This window comes from Ceratotherium simum, chromosome 3 (genome assembly GCF_057802395.1).
Source record: "Ceratotherium simum simum isolate JZ-2026a chromosome 3, ASM5780239v1, whole genome shotgun sequence".
Classification (NCBI taxonomy): Eukaryota; Metazoa; Chordata; class Mammalia; order Perissodactyla; family Rhinocerotidae; genus Ceratotherium; species Ceratotherium simum.
The window spans coordinates 79,677,387-79,695,084 of record NC_141902.1 but is presented as its reverse complement, the minus strand read 5'-3'; the positions used below and the strand labels follow the sequence as shown (position 1 = coordinate 79,695,084).

At 45.8% G+C, this 17,698-nt stretch overlaps 1 protein-coding gene across 2 annotated transcripts in view; it reads right to left on the bottom strand.

The window, feature by feature from the left end:
* Positions 1-17,698, bottom strand: part of PCSK6 (proprotein convertase subtilisin/kexin type 6) — a 188,450-nt gene that overhangs the window by 146,268 nt on the left and 24,484 nt on the right. The gene's annotated exons all lie outside the window — the stretch shown is intronic.

The following is a 17,698-nucleotide window of genomic DNA, read 5'->3' as shown; positions in this document are numbered from 1 at the left end:
CACCGTAAGTTCCTCAAAGGCAGGAACTGTCATCTTCAAATCCTCAGCATCTTGCATGGCAGGAGCTCAAAAAATGTTAGGTGAAATGAAAAGGCTTCAAGCAACACTGGAAGGACACACATCTTCCCCTTTCCATCTATGTACACTTGTCCAGTGTGGCCCTGAGTCCAGGGGCGGGGCCGGCCGAGATCCCATGCCTCCCAGCCCAGGGACTGCTGTCTTGCCTTTGGGCCTTTGGGCTCTCTCCAGCCCCTCCCAGGACAGTCCTGTGGCTGTGGAGTGGGGCAGACCACCCACCAGCTGTCTGGCCTGGGCGAGCCCTCCACCCACCCCTGGCCCCTCTGATCTCCACCCAGGGAGATGCAGGGCAGAGGCAATGCAAGGCTCTGCCCTCCACCCAAGTGGCCCGGCACCCTTCACTCATGGCGAGTAAACCGGCTGTGGAGAGGAGGCCTCTCAGACCACAGGTGGGGATGAGTGTAAATAGTTTGCAAAGCCAAACAAAGAAAGGGCAGAAGCCAAGTGTGATGGGAGAGAGGCCTGGGCTGGGGGTGTTTACAGAAAGAGCCTCTCTCATTGTGTTTTTTCCTGTAAACGTGAGTACAGACTGCTTCAACTCACCTCCCTGCTTATATAGGGCAGATGTAGGGTCTGAGGGATCAGTGGGTGCTGCCAGCTGGGGTGCACCCTGCCTTGCTGAAGGAAAAGAAGATGACTTGGTGTTTTCTGCAGATCCTAAGGAATGGAGGAGGAGAACCCCATCTAATTTATCACCTTTGGTTTGGAGCAAAGTCATTGACAAGCATGCCGAATTCACCTCAAATGGCATCCTATCATTCCAAAGGTCCACCTGCCCACTCAGCCCTTCAATGGACGTGACCTCAGATGCAGGTAAATTCCGTAAGCCCTCGAGTCAGCAAGCTGGGTTTTGGGGGATTTGGCTAAGTGCATACTTTGGTCAGTCCACAAAAACACCACCCCACCTCCCCAGGCCAGCAAAGTTAAATCTGCCTCACAGGAACAGCTGATAAGCAGCCACAAAATGTCACAATTCAAGGTCTCAGAAATGAGTGGGCTATAGATGAGGCTTCTGACTTTGCAAAAAACTATTCACTTTATCACTCCCAAAGCCTGCCCTTGGCTGGAAACAGATGTTCCGAGCCCTGTCCACTCGCTGCTGCAATGTGCCGGCTTCCGGAGCTGCTTGTCTCCAGGGTCGACGTCTTCCGAGGGCCTCGGCTTTCGGGGAAGAGTCTACATTTAAAAGTCCTAGGCGTCAGAGTTCACTTATATAATGTTATGGATCCCAGTTGGTCTGCTTAAGGAAAACATAACTAATTAGAGCCTGTAAAAACCTACCCACCAAATTAATTCTGTCTTGCTCTGGTGACTTCCGCCTGAAGAAGGTTATAAATACAGATGGCTACTGAACCTATATTTAGCCAGCACTGGGTTACCTGGTATTTATAATTAAGAAAGTCCAGAGAGAGAAAATGGATATTTGGTTGTTATTTTTTAAAGCATTAAAAAAAAAAACCTGCTTCCCATTTCGGTCACATATACACATAGCAACATTCTGTTACTGCAATAATTACAATTCTGACCCAAGTTAAGATTACTGTACAATTTCCTAGTCTCCTAAAATTGCTTTCTTCAACACATATCCACCCAAAGTACGCAATTAAGCTGCTCAACTTCCTACAAATTCCTGAAAACTCATTTATTTTTACTAGTAGACTTCATTTTCTCTTCCCTTAAGTCACCAGACCAAGTGGTGTGGCTTCAGATGAAGATGTTCAATTTATAAACCTGCCCTCAGCCTGTACCTTTAAAAGTCCATGGAGAGCTGTCTGAAGAACTCTGTAATCTTTACTTTGAAGATCTCCATTTTAAACCTTTAACCTTTTACTGGTTAAAAGTTTCTTTATGGCTGCCTAGAATTAGTCATTTTACCAGATTTCTAAACCCAACCCTGCTTTGTATCCATTTTTGTTTCATGTTGATTGAAAAAGAAAAAGACTCCTCTTTCTGAAAAATTCAGTCCTAAAGCCATCGTGTGGGGTAAAGAGCAGCTGCTGTTGTATGGAGGGAGGGGACAAGGGGGAGGTCTGGGGTTGTTGCCCAGAGCAGGTGAGGAAGGTGTCCATGCTGGGAGGGGGTCCTGGGTGCGGGCAGCCCACTCTGGGTGTCAGAGGCCAAGTAGGATGAGAAGGGTGTCCAAATGGGAAGGTGTAGACAGAGGACATAGCAGACTGGTTACCCACAGGGGGACTGATCAAATATGGTAACATATTAGGGCAACGGAAGCCAGGTTTCTCACTGTGGGAGAAGAAAGTGATGCATGGAAGGGGGAAAACTAGAAAGAACTCTCTGGTTGGATTGGAATTGGATATCCACGTGAATTTAGTTTTCAATACAGATAGAGAAATAAATATACATGCAAGTGTGTGTGTATGTGTATACACAGACATATATCTCCATCTCTCCCCACTGGACAGGCCTGTGAGCAGGGACACCCCAACAACAGTTAGCCCACCTAGAGTACAGGTCTTGGCTTCTAAATATCATTTTCTACTAAAAGGAACCAGGGCTCCTTGGAGAAATGGCTGATTCCAGAGTTAGGGCAGGGAAAGTGCAAGAAGACCACGTTTGGGCAGAGAGCAAGAAACGGCTCAAAGAACTCCAGGGACATATCAAAAAGACACACGAGCCAGACTGAAGAGCACCCATGGGCCAAATCAGGGACAAGATGAGCATCAAAATAAATCATCACTCTAGAAGGTTATAATCCATGGATAAAATGGGAAACCATGAGCCCATATAGATATCATTGACAATAAATTCCAAGTTTTATAGGAACAGGCTATTTTTACATAGTTTCAAAGTACCTCTCCACAAAATATTCACTAATTATATTATTAAGGGGAAAAGAGAAATTTTACAGTGTGAATCCAGGCAGACAAACCCTCTTAATCTAGTGATCATCAAGGCGTCACAAGTGTTGGAGTAAATTGAAATGTGGGCCACGTGGTCATATGCCATGAGAAGAACTCGATGTCACTTCTGTGAGATTCCTGTCAAACGTACAGAACCCGAACTTCATGGTGAGCAAACAGCAGACAAACCCGAATGGAGGGACATTCCACAAAATAACCAGCCTGACACTGGAAAGTGCCGAGGTCACAAAAGTCAAGAGAAGACTGAGGAATTGCTCCGACTGGGGGAGACTGAAGAGAGTGCCATGCGAAGCCGTACTGAAGCCTGAGGCAAAGGAAAAGTCAGTAATCCTGAGCCTGACTTTATTTAAATTTCTGATATTTTGTTTATCGTGGATTTTACACATTAATTTTAAATTTTAAAATATCGCATTAAAATGTCATCTTGATTACTGAGGTTTTTTTGGCATCCCCTTATATTTTGTGCCCCAGGGGAGCACCTCCCTCACCTCACCCTAGCCCCAACCCCCTAAGGAGCCCTGAGAGCTGAATGTTAACACCTGAGTCTGAACGGGCAGATCCTTTTCTGTGAAGATCACTGTTGGGCAACTGCAGAAAGGGACTGGGGTGTGAGCATTAGATGGTGGCACCATACCATCGGTAATTCCCTGGTTTCCATGGTTATACTGAGGTTCCGTAGAGACTGTCCTTGTCTACAGGAAAGACACACCTAAGTATGAGGGGTGATGGGGTGAGGTCAGCAATGTACTCTCAAGTGGTTCAGAAAAAGTTGTGTAATACCCTTTCAACTGTTCTGTGAGTTGGTGACTATTGCAGATTTCTAAAAAAGAACTTTTTAATTGCCATACAACAAGGTAACCAGAATATCTCCAACCCCTTCCCAAGTAAAGCTTAAAGAACTTATAGTCTAGAATCGAAGACAGAACGTGAATTGCTTCAACTCCTCTAACTCTTTGAGAGGGTCTTCCTCTAACTCCACGTAGCAAATGGCAGGTTGGCTCTTGAAATCATGACACCATTCCTTTCTCCCATGAAAGCAGAACGCATGGGGCCCACAAACTACTTTGTAAAAGAGACAGAAAGCCAGCAGGGTTTATTTCAAGGGCAGATGACTTTTGGGGTCGGAGGCTGCTTGAGGCTTGGCCCCATCCCCCAGGCTGCCCCCCACGTGCCCAGCCCCCACAAGGCTGCTCCCAACCTCCCGACCCACCCCCGCTCCTGGTGCAGCTGATTTGAAAGAGGATGGGTTCATGCCATGTGCCCCTGCTGCCCACTAACTGCTCTGTGATATGTTTGGGCTCTAGCTGGGAGAGACCACAGGGCCTAGGCAAGGACCCCATGAGGGGAGGAGGTGGGTCAGTGGAGACTCAGGGAACCCAGTACTGCCAGATCTCCTGAACTCTTCCAGAGAAGCCACACTCAAATTCTACATGAGCTCTCCCAAGTTTTTAATATTGGCAACTAATTTTAAAATGTTAACACCACTGTGTAGCTGCCCAAAACATGCCTGCAGGATGCAGGGAGCCCACGGTCCTTGCAACAGGGGATCTGGACATTTGTTTCAGACCTTCCTCACACTTGCTTTTTTCTCTCTGAGTATGGAAGACGTAGCAGGATAGCCTTACCCTCAGAAATTCTCATCTGGAAAATTCGCCAGGAAGAGAAGCCTTGGGACATGCCCAGATTTGCTCTTAGCAAAGAGCATCTGGGCTTGTGAATGGAGTAAAGCATGCCTGTGGCGTCTGGCACCAACGGCTGCGCACAGCACACCGGGGCAGGCGGTTACGACACAGATCCAAGAGCAAAGCTACACTGAGCACCAAGGAAACCGGGTGGGGCCCATCTGGTTCCTGCCGGCCCCCCTCCCAGGCTCTCCAGAAAGAAGGGCCAGTGCTGGGCTGCAGTGTGGGGCTACTTGACTGAGGAAGGTCAGGAGGCTGCAAGGTTTGAAAAACCAAAAAGGATTTTTGTCCTTATGAAAAAAATGTTTAAAATTCAAACTTTAATATCTAAAACACTCTCAAGAGCACTTATCCTAAGGGAAATTAAAAAGTATTTTAGAGAAATTAATCTTCAAAATTTTCACTTTAAAAATAAATAGCTCCTATACCCAAAAGAAGTGAAAGCAGAGACTCGAATAGATACCGGTACACCCATGTCCACAGCAGCACTATTCATAACAGCCAAAAGGAGGCTGCAACCCAAGTGTCCATCAATGGATGAATGGATGAGCAAAATGTGGTCTATTCATACAATGAAATATCACTTAGTCTAAAAAAGGAAGTAAATTCTGACACATGCCACAACATGGATGAACCCTGAGGACATGCTAAGTTAAATGAGCCAGACACAGGAGGACAAATAGTGTATGATTCCATTCATGTGAGGTCGTAGAGGAGTCAAATTCATAGGGACAGAAAGTAGAATGGTGGTTGCCAGGGGCTGAGGGATGGGGAATGGGGAGTTAGTGTTTAATGGGACAGAGTTTCAGTTTTGCATGATGAAAATGTTCTGGAGATGGTTGCATAACAACGTAAATGTACCTAACGCCACTGAGCTGTACACTTAAAAACGGTTAAGATGGTAAATTTTATCATGTATATTTTACCACGATAAAAAATATATATCTCCTCTACATTCTCTCCCCACCTTTCCTAAAACTGACTTGCCTCTTGTGTCACTCAGGATCCTGGGGACCTCAGCTCCAAGTACAGTGGCACTTGGAGGCCTGAGAGGGAGAAAGTGCAGAGCCCCAAGAAGCAGAGGACAGAAACCTGAGCAAGCAATGCCACCCAGCAGTAATTACTAATACTCTTGGCTCCAGGCAGCTCGGCCCTCTTCTGTGTCCCTCTCTATTACATGGTTTCCCTTAAAGGGAAAAAGGATACCTGGAAGGGCATGGCAATGCTCTTGGAGATGGCCCGAGTTCGCCTGACCCCATCGTCCCAGCTTCCTTTTATCCTGACGCCCATCCCAAGTGACGGCGTTGAAAGTCTGCTGACCAGGTGGCCCTGTGACCAACGTCCTAAACTGACCTCTCAGGGGCTTGCCCTGCTGAGACAGGAAGCCTACATTTCATGTAGATACAGAAAACTTTAGTCCAATCACATTAGTGCCTGAACTTAATAATGCCAAATTAAAATCAGATGTAAAGAGAAACATGTACTGTCATTTGGCTTCTATGACTCAACCCCACGCCAGTAATTAAAAATGAAGAAGCTACTGATGAGGCAGCTGTCATGATTTCACCAAAATACAACTTGAGGGACAGCCTTTCCCGGTTGTGAAGCACATCTTGGTTTGTAAACTAAAAACAGGGCCTTGTGCAATTATCTTCATGGCAGCCCTTCTACTGTGGCCTCTGGGACTTCTCCTGCAAGCTGCTGTGCTAAGGAGTCAGGGGACCGGGTGGCTGCCTGTCTCTGCCTCTCGCTGGCTTAGTTTCTACTCTCTCAAGGGAGGAGCTGGATCAGCTTTTCTCTCTGTCCCTTTCATGCTAACACTATGTTTTATGGAATATTTGGCAATAAAAAATTTCGACAGAACTTTCATATTCACAGTAAAACTTCAGAAGCACTCATTTGTAGGTGAGAAGTAAGTGTCTGAAAGGAAAGCAAGAGAAAAGAGATCATCCTGTTGTCTCTCTGCCCTCTCACCTCTGCCCAGGATTCACTAAGACGATGCATGTGTCAGCGTCTTGTCAACGAGGAACCAGGTGACTGCACAGTCACAAGCTCTTCCGCAGTCACCTTCATGTGTGTTTATCGCTGGCAATGCCCACGCTGATTGCCAGGCAACTGCCCATTCACTCCTCATTCTCTCAACAAGCATTTGAGCAGCTTTTTCAGCCAGGCACTCTTCTAGACACAGGGGACCCAGCAGAGCTCACGCAGGGGCCCAGGACCTGCCTCCAGGGGAGAGGCCAATAGGAGCGAGTACCACAGAGCAAAGTGAGGGAGGCCCAAAGCAAGCCCTTCTGCCCAGACAGCGCTCAGATGGCAAACAATCAGCCCAAATGCATCCTAAGATAGAAACAGGGACGTGCATTCTGGGAGGCTGGCGTCCGGCTAATGGAGAGAACATCTTCTCTACCTAGCTTTCAAGGAAAGATGGGGCCAGGTAGAGAGAGGAAGGACAAAGGGGTGAGGATAGAACGCTGGGAGGGAAGGTGGCAACAAAGGGACCGCACTTATCGCCTTGCATGGACCACAGAGGACACTCCAGTGCAAGTTGCAATCTTGGCCTTAGAGCCAGGCTGCCGGGATCTGAACTGCAGCTCCTCTGTTTAATTGAAAAGATACTCTGAGCAAGTTCCTTAATTTCTCTCAGCCCCCATTTCCCCTTCCATGCAAGAGGATAACAGAACCCCCCGCCCCCTCCACGGCTGCTAGGAGGATAAATGAGGCCGAATGCATGTGAAATGCCCGCATGGGGACTGGAAAGCAGCAGGCTGTCGTTTAGGTAGCTTTTTTCATATTATTTCTTAAAGAAAAGAACATGAGCGCATCTCACTTTGTGGGGAAAACATGGATTGCAACAAAGCCAGTTGCAAAATTAGTTTGATAACAAATCCCATTTGCCCTTTGATTTCAATTAAAAAAAAATAGTGTGCTTTTTTATCAGTGGTCCCTGTGGGGAAAATAATCCCCCCTAGACAGAGCCAAAAAGGTCAATGTGAACAGTGTCACCCTGCTGGCCAGGCCTGTGCCTGCGGGGCACGTGGGAGCAGGAGTGGTGCTCGGGCCCTCAGGAATATGCAGGTCTCACCACCCTCACAGGCCTGCAATACCATGTCTGATGATCCACTGGATGTCTCAGTTCCCTAAAACTAACTTATCTCTTTTCTTTTTATTTTTATCAACTCTTGTAAAATGAGGCTGCAATGTATGATCGATTCCAGGCTGAAACATTTTTTTTTTAATTCGAGACTTCTGATTCTGTAAAATGAATTCACGTCTTATGTCATCATTCATGTTCACAAGTCTTTAAAGACAAATTCACTTCGAGTGAGTGATAACGCTCATTAGGTTCTGAGATTCTGTCTGATTTATGGTCACCACTTCCTAGAGCTTAGAACTGCTACTTCCAATACCCCCATCAACAGACACTCAGATGACACATCCCCTCGACAGGAGGAACTGGGTCCAGCAGTTTTTAAGGTAACTCACTTGGAAAAAAAAAAAGAATTGCTTTGCATTTCATTCGATTACTCCTACATGCCCCTGGAATCTTTCCCCAAGAATTCTTTAATGCACCTGGTTATTTACTACTGGCAGTTCTGCTGCTGTGGATCTGCATGCTACATATTCAAATAAAATAATTGTGCATGTGGGAGAAAGGGAGAAAGGCTTCGGGATAGGAGAAAAGATCAGAAAAAGAAACTAAAACTCAACTTGTTTGACGGGCTATCCTGCCCCCAAGTCAAAGAAGCCATCGCCACCTTGCTTTCAGCATCTGGAGATCCCCAAAGCTTGGACTGGCCTGTCAGTCATACCAGCATGCCAGGGGAACCCCCAGGCTGGTTAGCCCCGGCTAACCACCTCTGGCTTCATCTGGCCAGCCACCTCTGCTGCCGGTCCAATGTAACAGCCCAGTGTCCCTCCCCCCAGCCACCCTGTGTGAGTCCTAGGCTGACTGCTACTCACTCATTCCACACACTCAAACCCTCTCCAGGTCACTTCTTCCCCCCACCCCACCCCTGCCCACCTAATCTCTCCACCCAGCCCCACTACTAGCTCCTCCCACTGAACCTTTGGGAATCCCTATTATTTAAAAACAAAAAAACATGGAGTGGGGAAAAATATTTACAAATCATACATCTGAAAAGGGATTAATATCTAGAATACATAAAGAACTCCTACAACTCAAGAAAAACAATTGAAAAATTGGCAAAGAACTTGAATAGACATTTCTCCAAAGAAGATACACAAATGGCCAATAAGCCCATGAAAATATGTTCATCATCACTAATCACTAGGGAAATGCAAATCAAAATCACAATGAGACACCATATCACACCTATTAGGATGGCTACTATCCAAAAAAACAGAGAATAAGTGTTGACAAGGATGTGAAGAAATTGGAATCCTTGAGCACTGCTGGTGGGAATGTAAAATGGTGTAGTACTGTGGTTCCTAAAAAAGGTAAACATAATTACCATATGATCCAGCAATCCTACTTCTGAGTATATGCCCAAAAGGATTGGAAGCAGGATGTCAAAGAGATATTTGGACATCCATGTTCATAGCAGCATTATTCACAATAGACAAAAGGTAGAAGCCACAAGTGTTCATTGACAGATGAACCAAAATGTGGTCTATACATACAATGGAATATTACTCAGCCTTAAAAAGGAAGGAAATTCTGACACATGCTACAACATGGATGAACCTTGAGGACATTATACTAAATGAAATAAGCCAGTCACAAAAGGACAAATAGTGTATGATTCCACCTACATGAGGTACTTAGAGTAGTTAAATTCACAAAGACAGAAAGTAGAATGGTCTGGGGAGGGGAGAATGGGGAGTTAGTGTTTAATGGGTACAGAGTTTCAGTTTTGTAAGATGAAGAGTTATGGAGATGGATGGTGGTGATGGTTGCACAACAATGTGAACGTACTTAATGCCACTGAACTGTACACTGAAAAATGGTTAAGATGGTAAATTTTATGTTATGTGTATTTTACCACGATTTATTATTTTTTTAAAAAAAGGCCTCAAACAAGCAAATAAAAAATTCTTCTACCCCTTTGGTATTTCTTTTTTTTTCTTTGTGAGGAAGATCAGCCCTGAGCTAATATCCATGCCAATCCTCCTCTTTTTGCTAAGGAAGACTGGCCCTGGGCTACCATCTGTGCCCATCTCCCTCCACTTTTATATGGGACGCCGCCCCAGCATGGCCTGACAAGCGGTGCGTCGGTGCGTGCCCGGAGTCCAAAGCCTGGCTGCCAGCAGCGGAGCCTGCACACTGAACTGCTATGCCACAGGACCGGCCCCCCTTTGGTATTTCTTTATATACTCTTTTATCTTAGTTGAAAGCTCCCACTTGACTGATAACCCTCCCCAACAAATAGTGTGTATCCTGGTTTTCTCAGTCCTGTTGTCCCTGCATAAATATTCACGGTTCTTCTTTTCACTCTTAGAAACATCTGAGCTGGACGAAAATTTCTGTGGCCATGGTCATCCTACTAGTAAAGGATGCCACCACGCCAACACAGCTTTCATGGCTCTCTGCATTTCCTCTTCCCAAGTTCACATCACCCACTGCCATCACTCTTGTCTCTTCCCAGACTCCTCACTACCATTATCAAAGAGCTCACCCTCCTCCTTTGTCACTATTTGGCCATGAACATGGGACTCGACATCTAGGTAGATAATCCCCCTGACACCTTGGCCTCAAAACTCCTGACTCTCCTCATTCTCTCCCTGACTCCTCCATTCCAGCAACCATGAGCATGGCCTCAACCAGGCCTCCACACCCAAGGCCCTTCCCTCACCATGACTCTCTCCTCCCACCCACCACGACCTTGAGTGCTCCCAATCATTGGTCCATTCTGCCCCACCTGGTCCTCTAACCCAGCCTGGTCCTTTGGGGCAGCTGTTTCAACCATGTTCTCCTTACAACCCTAGGAGACTAGAGTTCTAGTCTCCTAGACTGCCTGTCTGCTCCCACCTTCGGCCACTCATGCTTTTCCAGTGCCCAGACACAGCTGAGGACATCCTTACCACAGAGTCACAAAGTCACACAGTCACAAAGTCACACCGTCACCACACCAGACCCTCACCCCTGCTGGGCCCCCTTCTCAGTGGCCAGAGCTGACCCTCCACTACAGCCCAGGCCCACCAGCTCAAACCCCCTAGGCTTCCTCCTCTCTGTGGGGACTCCTCTCTCTTGGCCCATCGGACAACTCTCTCCTGCCTCTCCTGTAGAGAAGGACCTTTCCCAGGGCCTCTGGTCTTTGCCCCAATCTTCCCCTTCCCTCTGGCCCTCTTCCTGGAGGCTACACTACTGTCTGGCCTTCTCTCACCAGTATTTACGTTGTTCCCTCTGCCCAGGCCTCCTCCTAGCTCCATCAGACAAAATCCTCCTCATCCTCCAGGGCCAGCCCAAATACTTGCTCCTTAACGAGGCCTGGCACTCCAGAGGCCATAAGGCACAGGAGTATCCTTGAACAAGAGAGAGTCACAAGGACAAAAAGTCAAGGAGGTGGAGAGGATCTGAGCAGCTCTATCCAGAGGCATGCTCTGGCAGACTTAGAACTCTGCACCCAGCAACAGAAGATAACCCTCTTCTCCAGACACACGGGACCTTTTCAAAAACTGACCCAGCACCAGGGCTAACAGCAAGGCGCCCAAAGTGTCAAACAACTGGTTTCCAAGACAGCATAGTCTCTAATTGCAGTGCAATTAACTTGGGTGGCATAATAATATAATAAAGAGGGATTTAAAGATCCCACATATCGGGCCGGCCCCGTGGCTTAGCGGTTAAGTGCGCGGGCTCTGCTACTGGCGGCCCGGGTTCGGATCCCGGGCGCACACCGACGCACCGCTTCTCCGGCCATGCTGAGGCTGCGTCCCACATACAGCAACTAGAAGGATGTGCAACTACGACATACAACTATCCACTGGGGCTTTGGGGAAGGAAAAAAAGGAGAAGGATTGGCACGGATGTTAGCTCAGGGCTGATCTCCCTCACAAAAAAAAAAAAAAAAAAATCACACATATTTGGAAATTAACAAACACATTTATATAACTCATGGGTTGAGGAAAACATCATAATGGGAATTTAAAAATACTCAGAGTAGAATGAATGAAAATATTACATACTACAGCTCATGAAGTGAACATGACACTGGAAGGGAAGTGTATAATCTTAAGTGTTCATATTAGAAGCAGACACGCTGTGGGCCGGCCCGGTGGCACAAGCGGGTAAGTGCCTGTGCTCCGCTTTGGCAGCCCAGCGTTCGCAGGTTCAGATCCTGGGTGCGCATCGACACACCGCTCGTCAAGCCATGCTGTGGCCGCATCCCATATAAAGTAAAGGAAGATGGGCACGGATGTTAGCTCAGGGACAATCTTCCTCAGCAAAAAAAGAGGAGGATTGGCATTGGATGTTAGCTCAGGGCTGATCTTCCTCACCAAAAAAAAAAAAAAAAGAAGCACACACACTGAAAATTCCTGAGATTAAGTGTCTAACAAAGAAGTGAAAAAGAAATAAACCAGAGAAGAAAGGAGATAATAAAGTTAGGAGCAGAACTCTATAAAATAGAAAATAAATTTATAATCAGGAGAAGAAACAAAGCCAAATGTAGTTCTTTAAAAATCTGGCAAGATATCCACATCTGTGGCAACAACGATAAAGAAAAAATGAGAGAAGCCACAATGAAGTAATATGATCAATGAAAACAGAGATAACTACACACAAAGCAGAGAATTAAAAGACAGTAAGGAAACACTATCAATTACGTTAAACTAATAAATTTGAAAGCTTAGACAACATGAACAAATCCTTAGAAAATTATAACTTACGAAAACTAACTGAAAAAGAAATACTTACAGGACTAGTCAGACTTTCCATTAAAGAAATTGAAGCAGTAGTTAAACATATTTTCTATCTCTTCCACACAAAACAGGCCTAGACAGTTTTACAGGCAAGATCTACCAAAATGTCAAGGGATAGGATCATCCCAGTCTTACACAAACTCTTCCAGAGAACAGAAAAAGAGTATAATTTTATGAGGCCAGAATATCTTTAATATTAAAACCAGACGAGTGGTATAAAAAAGGAAGATTACAGGTCCATTTTACCCATAAATATTGAAACAAAACTTCTAACTAGAATATTAGATTAAATTAAAATTAGATTAAATAAAAATTAAGCAATGAGTAAATAAGATAATCCACCATAACCAAGTTGGGTTTGTTCCAGAAGTGCAACAGTATTTTAACATTAGAAAATCGGCCGGCCCTGTGGCTTGGTGGTTAAGTGCGCGCGCTGCAATGCTGGTGGCCCGGGTTCGGATCCCGGGTGCGCATCGAGGCACCACTTCTCCCTCCATCCTGAGGCCGAGTCCCACATACAGCAACTAGAAGGATGTGCAGCTATGACATACAACTATCTACTGGGGCTTTGGGGGGAAAAAATAAAATCTTTAAAAAAAAAAAAAGAAAATCAACAAACATAATTCATTACATTAACAGATTAAAGGAGATGCAGGAAAAGTTTTTCTATAAAATTCAAAACCTGTATAATGAAAAAACTCTTAGCAAGTTAGAAAGAGAAGAGCGCTTCCTTAACTTGTTAAAAAGTTATCTACAAAACACAAACAGCAGTTGGGGCCGGCCCGGTGGCATAGCTGTTAAGTTCATGCACTGCACTTCAGTGGCCTGGGGTTCGCAGGTTTGGATCCTGGGCATGGACATACATGCCGCTTATCAAGCCATGCTGTGGCAGGTGTCCCACATATAAAGTAGAGGAAGATGGGCACAGATGTTATCTCAGGGCCACTCTTCCTCAGCAAAATGAGGAGGATTGGCAACAGATGTTAGCTCAGGGCTGATCTTCCTCACCAAAACAAAACAATAAACAAACAGCAAATATCAATCTGAATAGAGAAATATTGGAAACATTCCTTGTAAAATCAGAAACAAAGTAAGAATGTCCATAATCAATGCTTTTATTTCTCATTATACTGAAGGTCTTAGCCAGCACCACTAATAATAAATAAGTAAATAGCTTAAATACTGATCAGGAAGAAACAAAGCTAACATTATTCATAGGTAATATGACTATCTACACAGGAAACTGTAACAAATCTATAGACAAATTACTAGAAAAAATAAAGGAGCAGCCAGCGCTGGTGGTGTAGTGGTTAAGTTCGGCACGCTCTGCTTCAGTGGCCTGGATTCGGTTCCTGGGCATGGACCTACACCACTCGTCAGTGGCCATGCTATGGGTGCAGCTCACATACAAAAAGAGGAAGATTGGCAACAAATGTTAGCTCAGGGTGAGTCTTCCTCAGCGAAAAGAGGAAGATTGGCAACAGATGTTAGCTTAGAGTGAATCTTCCTCAGCAAAAAATAAAATAAGGGAGTTTACAGCAAGGTGGCTAGATATAAGGCCAATTTAAAGAAAAAAATCAGGGCCGGCCCCGTGGCTTAGCGGTTAAGTGCACATGCTCCGTTGCTGGCAGCCCGGGTTCGGATCCCGGGCGCGCACCAACGCACCGCTTCTCCGGCCATGCTGAGGCCACGTCCCACATACAGCAACTAGAAGGATGTGCAACTATGACATACAACTATCTGCTGGGGCTTTGGGGGAAAAAATAAAATTATAAAAAAAAATAATGAAAAATAAAGAAAAAATCAATTGCATTTCTATATACTAGCAACAATTGTTGGAAAGCTTAAGGTACCTATATATTTAACAAAAGATGTGTAAGCCCTAAACATAGAAAATTATAAAACTTTACTAATAGATAATAAACAGATGCACTATGTTCATGGATAGGAAGATTCTATATCATAAAGATATAACAAACAGATCAAATAGATTTATATATTAAATAAAATTTCAGTCAAATTTCTGACAGGGTTTTTGTTTGTTTGTTTTGTGGAACTTGTCAAATTGATTCAAAGTTAATATGGAAGAATAAACGGCCAAGGATAGCCTACATACTCCTGAAAAAGAAAACAAGATATGAAGCTCTCTATAAGATATCAAGCCTTATTATAAAGCTACAGTACTAAGGCTGGTGAATGCTTTGGGTCAGAGACAGACAAATTAACCCATGGAGCAGAAAAGAGAGACAAACCCATGCAAATACAGAACTTGATTTATGATGGAACATCAATGGTGAGAGGAGGGACTTATGAACTGATGATGCTGAGAATTCATATGGGAAAAACATTAAATCCCTACTTTGCATCAAATGCAAAACAAATTTGAGCTACATTAAGTACTTAAGTGTGAGAAATAAAACTAAAACTTTTAGAAGAACACACAGGAGTGGGCCAGATAGCTTCTATTTGCCCCTTTAACTCTACTTTCCAACTTCCTCCACCTGGCTCTCTGCCCCAGGAGTATGGACTACATCCGTGGGCTCCTTTGCCAGCCACTGGCTTGGGCTGGGTTTGGTAATAGAGAACCCTGGGAAGAGATCAGAGGGAGGGCGAAGGAGAGCAAGGTTGGCCTATTAACTCCCCTGACCCTCCCGACAGGGTCACTTCAGGCTGGCTGTGTCTCTCCCTGGAGGTCACTGCTCCTCTCAAGGCACCTTGTCAGTACAATCTCTCCTTCCCTCCCTCCTTCAGGGCCATGGGATGGGAAAAACTCTGCTCTTAATAGTCCCTGGTGGTTTCCTTAACTCTGCCCACACTTTTGGAAAAGGTTAATCTATCTATTAACCCTCCTCAAAGTAGCCTAATTTAAGTGGACCCTATCCTTCCTGTTGAGACCCTGACTGATAAAGTAATTATTACCAGAAGTGGTCTTAAAATAGAGCCTCAAAATGGGGTTCTGGGATTGGGTTGTACATATTTTCCAGGAGCACTAGGATAATCACCTTGCTGGGGGCAGGGTGTGCATGTGAACAGGAGTAATCCACAGCATTTGGATTATATGCAAATCCAGAGGATTCAGGATTACACATAATGATACAAGGGATCAAGGGCAGGAGGAGGGAGAGGCATTGGGAGAAGAGGGGGTGTGGGTGTGGCAACAACAGTGATTGCACAGGCTGTAGATCGGGTAGATTCTGCTTATGGCCCTAGACAGAAATAGGGGAAAAGAGAAATTGAAAGCTAAAATCATTCACGTAAGAATACATATGGAGAATCAGAAGGCCTCCATGGCAGCTCCAGGGTGTGATTTTAAGGTTCCCGAGTCAAAAAGCTGTCGAAATGCTCAACACTCCAAGGTCTCTCACAGGTACGAAAGATGAGGGAGAAGTGGGCCCATCAGACACGGGCAGACACTGGCTGCGACAGAGAACTCTGACTTCCCTCATGTGCAGAAACAACTCTCCCACCAGATGTGAGGGAAAGGCCCTCTGCAAAAAAAGCCTTCCAACAGTTGCCCCCTTTCTCCTCATGACCCAGCCCCCACCCCCCTGCTGCCTAGGCCATAAAATGAGTTAGATCCTGGATCTGCTTTGGGAGGAGAGAGCCAGTGTGTACTGGCAGGAGCCTGGAATGTATGAGAGCAAGGGGGATGAAATGTAAGTAGGCCAGATCTGGCCAAATTTGAGCACGTGGGTCCTTTCTCCACAATCAGGTCATTTAATGTATAACTCAAATACCTAGAGGGTGTTTAGAGTCTATAAGATTGGCTAATCTATGTCAAGAATGAATAAAAATCAACAGCTAATGAGGTCAATATGCTGGAACTTCCTGACACCCTGTGGAGCAGTGGCTCTCCAAACTCCAGTGGGCAGTGAATCCCCTGGAGGGCTTATTACACCCTGATTGCCGGACCCACCTCCAGAGGTTCTGATCCAGTAGGCCTGTAGTGGGGTCCAAGAATTTGTATCTCTAACAAGGTCCCAAATGATGCTGCTGCTAGTGGTGAGGTGGGAACTCAGGGAAATGGGAATGTTAGAGGGATTTATTATGTGAAATCTGCTAAGCTACCCCTACCAACACTACCTTCACCGAGGAGTTACGAAGACGCCTGGGCCAGGCATAGCAGCATCCTTAAAGAGCTCCCTGGTGGCTGTTCTCTCTGTCCTGCAGATGACCAAGGGATGCGCCAGTGGCACCGGGTTCCTTCCCTACTGTTAGTGGGAGCCATGGGTTCCTGAGAGGTAGAGGCCAGTGGCAGGCATACCAGACATAGGCAAGGAACGTACAATGATGACCCTAAGCAAAGGGATGGAGTGCTCCTCGGAGGCTTGGAGATGAAAAAGATGGGCAGCCTAACAAAATGCTGCCTGACACGTAGAAGCTGGGCAGAGCCTGCAGTGGGAATTCACATTATCTTAGTGCCCAAACCCGGAGGCCCTCGGCCAACGACAGAAAGGCTAAGTGCCTTTAAGGGAGGCCCATACAAGAGGCAAGAGGTGTATGTGAGGAGCCTTTCCTCACACCTTCCCTGGACACTCTTGCAGCCACTTTCTAGGTGGCTGTGCACTGGGGAAAGGGGGACACCCAGACTTCCCAGTGGCTACTAGACACTGTCTCTGAACCCACAATGAGCCCACAACCCTGAAATGCCACTGTGGTGCACAGGTCCCGCCTCTGATGTAAACCCTCTCATATCCTGCTCATGGAACCAGGCCTACCTGACAGGGTGTCTAGTGTGCCTGCAGGCCCTCCTGGGTTATTCCCCCAGCTCCAGAACACAGAGTGCTTCAGACGTGTCAGGGAACGACCCCACGGCCCCACATGGGCTCTGGAGTGGTGGGATAAGGGCTTTTATCAAAAAAGGGCCAAGGTGCCATGTGTCGCCTTCCGCGGCGCTGATTGATACCCGGGGGGGATCTTTCCGACCTTGGGTAAGAAAGGGTTTCTTCAACAAGAACAGAGGAAGCACTACCCACAAAAGAAGAGACTGGTATCAGCAGGGACAGGAGGGAGAAACTGGGAACACTCTGTATAAGATACCTGCACTACCCGTGAGGTAGCAGAGTGTTATTTGAAGGTGGACTTTAGTTAAAAGTGTGTATTGTAAACTCCAAGGAAACCTCTACAAAATTTTTAAAGAAGTATAATTGATAAGCTAAGTGAGGAGATAAAATGGAA